This window comes from Clarias gariepinus, chromosome 15 (genome assembly GCF_024256425.1).
Source record: "Clarias gariepinus isolate MV-2021 ecotype Netherlands chromosome 15, CGAR_prim_01v2, whole genome shotgun sequence".
In the NCBI taxonomy this organism is placed as follows: Eukaryota; Metazoa; Chordata; class Actinopteri; order Siluriformes; family Clariidae; genus Clarias; species Clarias gariepinus.
Window position 1 is genome coordinate 11,208,787 of NC_071114.1, and position 9,458 is coordinate 11,218,244.

Here is a 9,458-nt window from a genome sequence, read left to right on the forward strand (position 1 = left end):
ATGAGTCTACAAGTCGATTTAAATAAGTGCCTCCGTCCCGAAGCATAAAAGAGAGATTGCAAGAAGCATTTATACCTTATATGAAAGCGAAAGTCAGACACACCATAAAACAACGCGCGCACTCTACAAACAGGACTGGTACGAAAATATCTCACTGTTAATGAGTCCAGAGGAAACCTGAGGCAAAACAGGAAGTCAGGTACACAACCAAAAGGAGGCGGGCGCGCTACATGAAAGGCTCTTCCGCTACCTTTATAACAGCCCACAGGGAGGCGGATTGGCTAGCATCTGAAATAATCTCAGACACGAACCAGGTAACCCGGAAGTCCTCCAACCAGGAGTATGGCAGTATAGCCACAGGTCTTGGTAAATGATGGACATTGGTGTGCTCTCCGGCTGTGGTTCGTGCTGTCCTACGCACCATAACCCTACCACTATCTCGGTCATCCAAAACCGAAACTGGGACTACAGGTGGTGGATCTGTCACCACTGGTAAGGTTACGACAGGATGGGGCACACCAAAGGGCCAACTTGACTCTAAAGCTGATGACCGAAGGGTGGCTGGAACACCTGTGTCTGGGCAGGTAACCGACGAAGGACAAGAACTTGGAGAAGGTTCCTGAGCCAGAATCAAAAGGTCATCCTCACAGTCAGACTCATTCTCCAGATGCATGTGGCAAGACAAGATCCTTACATACCGTGTCATCAGGAGAAGTCTGGTGCTCCAGAATCCATTCATGAACAGGGCAACTGGCTCCTGAATTCTCCCCAACAGAAAACATCGACCAAACCTTAAATAAAATGGAGACTCAGCAGTAGACTGATTGGACGTGGTATTATAACAGAACAAGACTTGAGGCAAAAAAGAAGCCCAGTCTCTCTACCTAGATACTGGTAAGGCACGCAACAAATTGTGAAGGGTCTGATTAAAACGCTCACATTGGTCGTTACCAGCTGGATGATGTGGCGTTGTGCAAGACTTCTGAATCCCGTAAATCCAACAAAGTTGCTGAATAAGGAGACTCTTAAAATTGCAGCCCAGATCAGAATCAATTCATGCAGTGACACCAAACTTACTTAACTACTCCACTACTAGCACCTGAGCAACTGTAGTGGCACGTTGGTCACGAGTTGGAATAGCTAAGGTATATTTACTGAAAACATCAGTCATAACAAGGACATTTTCCAGACCATTCCGATTTGGCTCCAACACAGTAAAATCAATAGCCAGAATTTCGTGGGGCTGTGATGCCAAAGGGTGTCCCATAAAACTATGAATGGTGGGATAACAGTCTTTGGACATTTGGCAACGCTCACATGCCTTACACCATTCAGCTATCTCTACCGACATACCAGGCCAGTAGCACCGCTGTCGTGAACCTGATGAACCTGAGTGAAGTTGCCGTGACAAGGCATCTGCATTGCAGTTGCTTCTACCTGAACGATACCGAAGCTCGAAACGAAAAGAGGCAAGCTGAGCTGCCTAACGTTGTTCAGTAGCACCATGCATAGCAGAATTCAAATGACTCAAGAGATTATTGTCAGTATAGACCAGGGACCGTTGACCAAGGAGATTGACAAGGCATCTGCATTGTGGTTGCTCCTACCTAAACAATACCGAAGCTCGAAATTAAAAGAGGCAAGCTGAGCTGCCTAACATTGTTCAGTAGCACCAAGCTTAGCAGAATTCAAATGACTCAAGGGATTATTCTTGAGTCTTGATGTTCTTTGATCCAGCACCACCCAAGTCTGCCACCAGCCTATGTAAAGTAGCTGCCAACTTTGCAAAACCGTCTATAAAATGTCTATAATACCTAGCAAACCCAAGGAAGGGTCGCAGCTCTGAGACAGTAGAAGGAGGTCGCCAGTCAGCTACCACCTGGATTTTACCTGGGTCAGTGATACACCCTGGTCAGAGATCACGTGGCCCAAGTACTGCACTGCCCATTGGAAAAACGCACATTTGGAAAGTTTTACCTTCAGGCCCTCATATTGCAGCCGGCCCAGCACCACCTCGAGTCTCTGCAGTACAAAAGGCATTCTTAGAACGATCTTTTTCAGTGACCGGGACCTGGTTGTACCCACTAGCCAAATCCATGGTGGAGAACCAACACGCTCTAGTCATGGCATCCAAGGACTCCTCAATACGGGGCAAAGAAAATGCATCTTTCCTTGTCTTGGCGTTCAACTGACGATAATCAACACACATCCGCAAAGTACCGTCCTTTTTTCGAGCAAGGACTATCGGAGAGGCATAGGGGCTACTGCTTTTGCGAATGACCTGTGCCGCTAACAACTGATTAATATGTTCCTTCACTATCTCATATTCAGATGGAGGAAAACACCTATAGCGGTGCTTAACAGGCACGTCATCCAAAAGCGGGGTGTCATGTGCTACGAGAGTAGTACAGCCAAGGTCCATCTCATGACCAGAGAAAACAGAGCTGTACTTATGAAGAAAGGCTCTCACATGCTCCTGAGCTACTGTGGGCAACAGAGACAAATCTAAGGCCTCTATCTGATTCCAAACCGTCGGAACAGCAGACTACAAATTCACAGTCACCGTACAGGCTGGAACTTCTGTGATACCAGCAGGCAGGCTAACAACATGAACTGGATGGAGTGTACCTACGAGTACACGGGATACAACACCACCTCAGATTATTTGATTATTTGTTTTTGAGTTGTATTGGTAAATGTAAAAGTAGACAATTCAAGCTTTCTATAGATATGTATGTTGTGTCTCTCTGTGGAGGATTTGCTGAGTTTCAGTTCATTTTAATGACGTGTTTCTCCCTGCAGTTCACACAGACCAAAGCGACAGACAGGAGACGCTCCTTTAACCCCCACCCAAGATGGTGTGGACAGGATGACACCAAGGCTGAAGTACCGCCTAAACTGCTAGGGGCGGCCTGTGAGCCAGTTGAATACCCCTCCGAACTGTGGCTCTGCAGCACGGTGGGTGCTAGTTTTCCGATGCCAGACGGGACTGCCTGTCAGTAGGAAGACCACTAGGAAGACCCTCCTGTTCCCACTGAATTGCTTCACCTCTAACCTCCAGTAGAGTAGCACTGGGCTGTTTGCGCACCATCTGCTTCAACTCACAATGCAAAGCACCGTCAAGAACATGCTCCACAAATTGATCCCACAACAGGACATCAGCATTGGACATAGCGATCGGGGCACACTGTTTTACCCTCTCCATAAGGCTCCATTAATGCTAATGAAAACTCCTGTAAGGTTTCTTTCTCTAACTGGCGCCTAGAAAAGAAGGCCTCTTGCAAAGCTACGTAAGACTGAGAACACCCATACTGCTCTTGCAGTATTGAAATAACCTTTTCCGGGTCCTCTCTATCTACAGTGGAACGATACTTTATCTTGTCGCGAGCTTCTCCCTCTAGGTGATCGAACAGGAAAAATACTTGATCTCTAACAGACAGATGTCGAGTCCTCATACAAGCTTGTACCTCCTCAAGCCATGCATCCAACCCAACACCACATTTCCCCCTAAACATGGGACACCGCCTATCCCGAGGTACGAAAACTAAGCGCTCAGTTACAGGAACACTAGGAAGTGAAGAGACATTACTTTTGCCTTACAATAGAATATTGTGGCGTGGGCGGGGTTTTGGACTAGTAACCATCATGCTTTGCGGGAGGGGTTGTTAGGTGTTCACCCTGTCGAGGAAAGGTGTTTGGGTTAGTGGCTTCGGCCAGGGTGTGTGTGTGTGGGTTAGAAGTGTGTCCTGTTCTGTGTTTATTGACTGTTGACTGTGTGGTTTGTGCTGTTTCGTGCCATGATTAATAAAATATTCCCAGCCATTTGCATTGGGCAGCAAGGAAGCTCACTCGTCTCTCCAAGTCCCTTCGTAGCAGTGAAAAACGCTACAATTGGTGTCAGAAGTGGGATGGAGAGTAACGGGTTAGAGTGCACCCCGGAGCAAGCTACAGCTCGGAGCGCCGTCAGCCGGCGAGGCGACCTGCAGCTACACCTGCAGTCCTACAATGGCGCTCTCGAGCCCCACGCGTTCATCGCCCAGGTGGAGCTAGGGTCTGAGGCGCTGCGCAAAGCCGAGCGTGCTGAGCCCATCATGGCAGAACACCGCGGCGAAAGAGCAGAGTGTTTTCTCGTGGCTCGGGGCCGCTCGGTAGGTGAACCTAGCCGGGGACAGTGCTACCCGTCACGGCTAGGCCTCGACTCAACATCCGAGATTCCGGGACGACGCCGAGGCCAAGGACCGCCGGACTACCGCTGCAACGTTCTCAGGCCTGAGGACAGCGTACCCCAGCAGCCGTTACAACTAGCTGCGGGGAAGCCGCCTCTCACAGCCGTCTCTATTTCCCCAACTGCCGGGCCCAACTTCCGGTCAGGACGTGTAGGAAATCGCGCGGGCATCTACGTGAACTGTGGCCCGGACAACGTTTCGCTACGGGCGCTCGTGGACACTGGCTCTACAGTTTCGCTGCTGCGCTGGGGAGTATTAGAACAGGGCGAGCACGGTTGTATGCTGCCGGCCCCAGCCTTGACCATTCGCACCGTGTCGGGGAGCTATTTGGAGATACGGGCCTGTCGCACCGTGCGAATACAAATAGGTGCAATCAGTCTTTCTCATCCATTCTTTGTGGCAGACATCGAGGATGATTGTATCTTGGGGTTGGACATTTTGGAAAGGTGGGGTGCGGTACTAAATCTCGCTGACAGAACGTTACGTGTTAACTTCGGGTTAGCCAGGTTGCTAGTTCCCAAAGTGCGGTACAGAATTGGCCTGAACCGGTAAATGTGTCGCAGCTACGCACCCTCCTCGGGTTAGCCTTGTACTATCGTCGGTTCGTGAAGGATTTTGCCACGATCTCGTATGTTTATCCTCGACACGGACGCAAGCGATGTAGGGCTGTCTCAGGTTTCCGAGGGTAAAGAGCGTGCTATCGCCTACTTCAGGCGCGCATTGTCTGGACCGGAGAAAAATTACTGCGTCACGCGGCGCGAGCTGTTAGCGGTCGTCGCGGCCCTTAAACATTTTAGGCCGTATTTATATGGGCAATACTTCTCGCTGCGGACCGATCACGCTTCGCTGGTGTGGCTGCTTAGTTTTAAAGAGCCCGAGGGGCAGTTAGCGCGCTGGCTTGAGCGGTTGCAGGATTATAATTTTACCGTTCAGCACCGAGCGGGAAAACTGCATGCTAACGCCGATGCTTTATCTCGCCGGCCGTGTAGCAAAGAGCGTTGTCGGCACTGCGAGCGGGTTGAAGAGCGCGTGGGTGGTCGCGACAACGAACCAGTGTTGCCAACTTACCGACTTTGTCGCTATATTTAGCGACTTTTCAAATCCCTCTAGCGACAATTTTTTTAAAAAGCGACTAGCGACAAATCTGGCAACTTTTTCTTGTGTTACTGGAGACTTTTGGAGACTCTGATGTGTCTGTACTGACTCTTCTCAACTTGCCACAGCAGCTGCCGCAGCTGGCCCCTCCCCCGGCCCAAAGCACTCACAGACAGGCCTTTCCTTTCGCAGGAATCCCCCCCCAGCTGCAGTTACAGCAGGAGATGCTCACTCCTACGAGTCTCGACTGCAAATGAATTGCCCATGCGCGAATCCGCCGTTAAGTGATCCCGCCCTGGCTTGTAAGCGGGATGTAAATTAATAATATCCAGTTCTGATGCATATTAAAAAATGTTCTTTGTCTAAAATAAATTGCTGCACAAGAATAAATAATGCTCTGATCAGTGAGTGCTAGCTCCGGCTGAAAGGAGCAGCATATTCCCGTGACTGCACAGCAGCTAACATTGATGTGAATAAGCTGCACATGTGCAAACGGTGTTGCAACGGACCTATCACTTACCTGCTTCTCCTTTGCTTGAAATAAAACTATTTAATTTGACCATTTTCTTTTTTTTTTTTCTTATTTATTTATTTTTTCTTCCGATGCACTTATATTACTCACTGTTACAAAGCTTAAGTTCATAATTATATTGGACACATGAGGAAGGATTAGGGAAAACACAAAATGCAAATACGACGTAATTACGTCATCAATATGCAAATATACTGTAGCGATTTTCACCACCACGCAGGAACTTGGAGAGACGAGTGAGCTACTTTGCTGCCCAATGCAAATGGCTGGGAGTAATTTATTGCTCTTCAGAAAGTAAACACCAAGACAATCACATCCAACCTCCATAAAACACACCTCAACCACACACACACCTCTGGCCGAAGCCACTAACTTAAACACCTTTTCCCAACAGGGTGAACACAAAACAATCCCTCCCGCAAAGCATGATGGTAGCCCATCAAAACCCCGCCCAAACCACACTGCCCCCACCCGAGCTGTGACCGTCCCCGGTCATCATGGCGAACTCAGTCTAGGAAGCGTGCTGGTGGTCGGCGCTGGCGTTGTGAACGCCAGAGTCTCTTTGCAGAGGAAGGAGGGTTGCAACCGTCCTCCTGAGGCGGCCCGGCCTCCACAGAGTTCGATATCTCGCTGGCGTTGGGCTGATAAGGAGCGAGACGGTCCCGGTGGAGCACGACCACTCGCGACCGCCCCGTCAACCGCACCCGGTAGACTACGTCAGAGAGCTGGGCCAGTACCGTGCAGGGCCCCACCCAGTGAGACATAAGCTTAGGGGAAAGCCCCCTTTTCCTTCCAGGGGAATACACCCAAACCTGCTCCCCAGTAGCAAAGTCTCGTCCCCGGCTGTGGGTGTCATACACGCGGCGCTGTTTAACACCAGCGTCCGCCAAGTGTCTACGCGCTAACTCGTGGACACGGAACAGTTTGTCTCTTAGCGAACAAAAATAATCCAACCCCGGCTTCGTAGGTAAATCCACTTGTGGAGGGCGGCCGAACACCAGGTCCACGGGCGTGCGCAATTCGCGACCGAACATTAACGCCGCTGGCGTCAGCTGTGAAGACTCCTGCACTGCGGTGCGATAGGCCCACAGCACGAGGGGCAGATGTTCGTCCCAATCCTTCTGCCGGGCGCTGGTAAGCACGGCGAGCTGGGTAGTGAGTGTCCGGTTGAAACGCTCCACGAGGCCGTCACTCTGTGGATGAAGGGGCGTGGTGCGGGTCTTTTTCACCCCGAGGCGCTCGCACACCGCCGCAAACACCTCCGCCTCGAAGTTACGCCCCTGATCGCTGTGCAACTGCTCCGGGGCGCCGAACCGGCTGAACACCTCATCCACCAGCACTCGAGCCATGGTGGAAGCGCTCTGGTCAGGAACGGCAAACGCCTCCGGCCACTTGGTGAAGTAGTCCATGGCCACCAGCACATACCGGTTCCCGCGATCGGAAATGGGAAACGGCCTGAGAATGTCCACGCCCATACGCTCCATAGGTGCCCCCACCCGAAAGTCTTGCAGGGGTGCTCGCGAACGCTGGGTGGGGCCCTTCTTTGCCGTGCAGACGTCGCATCGGTGCACAAAGAGTTCGTTATCAGTGTGGCAGCCCGGCCAATAGAAACGAGCGCAGCCGCCGCAAAGTTTTTGTTACGCCGAAGTGTCCCGCGCCCGCGTGCCCATGAACCATCCCTAACACCCGTGTCCGCAAAGTCCGCGGCACCAGCAGCTGAAAATACTCGCCAGCGCCGCACGGCCGCTCCCAGTGGCGATAGAGTAGGCCCCCCTGCAACGATAGTCTGTCGAACTGCGAATGGAGCGCTTTTACCTCTAGGCCCAGGTGGGCGACCGCGTTATACTCCGGTCTCCGGCCCGCTTTAACCCAACCTAATACCTGCTGCAGCGCCGGGTCCTTCTCCTGCTCGGCGATTAACTGTTCACAGTCCAGTTGCGGCACCGGCGCAACGGCTATAGGCGATGGTTTAGGCACCGCAGTAACTCGGCTGCACGCCGGCTCGGACGGCTGGTTACCGACGGGGGCTCCGGAGGACTGTGCAGGAAGACTGTTCTGACTCACGAGGTTCGAAAAGTGCTCGACGTCGCAATCACCCGCGCGCGCTTCTAACCTCTCGCAGTGCCGACAGCGCTCGTTGCTACACGGCCGGCGGGACAAAGCATCGGCGTTAGCATGCAGTTTCCCTGCTCGGTGCTGAACGATAAAATCGTAATCTTGCAACCGCTCAAGCCACTTTCCCGTTTACCTCTGAGAAAGAAAAAAAGCTGTATGTTGTATGTTTATATGTAGAATGTTTATAAAATTACACGAAGTAGGCGCGCGCGACACTAAACAGGGTCACAGGTCGGGTGGGGGCAGTGTGGCGTGGGCGGGGCGGCGGCTGACGACCAGCATGCCTTGCGGGAATGTCGGTGTGTTCACCGTGATGGGGAAAGGTGTTTGGGTAAGTGGCTTCGGCCCTGTTGTGTGTGAGGTGGGTGTGACGTGTGAAATGTGCTCCAGTTCAAGCTAGTGCTGAATTGGATGTAGGCTCCTGAGTGAAGGTGCTGCTCATGCCTTACTGTGTGCTAAATAAAGTACTCCCAGCCATTGCATTGGGCAGCAAATAAGCTCACTCGTCTCTCCAGCATTCTTCCCGGCGTAAAAACGCTACAATATATATATTCCGCTTCAGCGTGTTTCTTAATCTTTCCCTATATATATATATACTTTTTAAATAAAATAGCTATTACTTTAGTTTAGTTTAGCACACAAGAACTGAAAAGTCCTTTCTGGTAAATCAACTGCATATGTAGTTTATTCACAGCAATTCATTAATAAAATGAATATACATTGTACAGTACAAGGTGAACACGAGAAAGATTACAAAATAAAAAAACAAACAGTGTCTTCTTTATAAACAGCTTATACTGTGCGTCAAGATGCTGAAATCCCTTGCATGTTGCCCCTCAATTTTGTGCTTCCATTTCAAGTGGAGAGATATTTGACCGACAGCTTAGAACAAAAGAACTGTAGGTGTGATCACAACCCCCTCCGAACGACCGTGCCATCAATCACTGACCACCTCAGAAGTTCCCTCCAATGTATGCTGATGTTTTGCAAGTATTTTTGCAAAACTATGGCACTCTCTTGAGAGGTGGTTGGAATGTGTTATTCATTTATTTATTCTATACAAGGGCACTAACTACACAGACCAAACTGTTACCTTATTTTATTCTTATACTCATCGCTGTGCTTGTTGTAACTGAAAAACGCCGCAACTGCTTCAGGGGAGGTGTGTGTGTGTGTGTGTGTGAGCGCGCGTGCGCTGCAGCCTGTGAATGAATACGCACAGCAGAGGGACAGAGACATGAGGGACATCTAATACCTTATTGTGTAGTGTCCCTTTTTCAGCGGATTTCTCTGCTACCGCAGATCAGTTTATCAACTTGTAATATATTAATTTTAGGAATATATTAACATGTGCAGACATTTAGTTGATGGGGCGCTGCCCCTCTTGCCCCTGAATAGAGCCAGCCTCGATTACACACACATACACACACATATATATATATATATATATATATATATATATATATATATAGCATGCATCGAATACACAC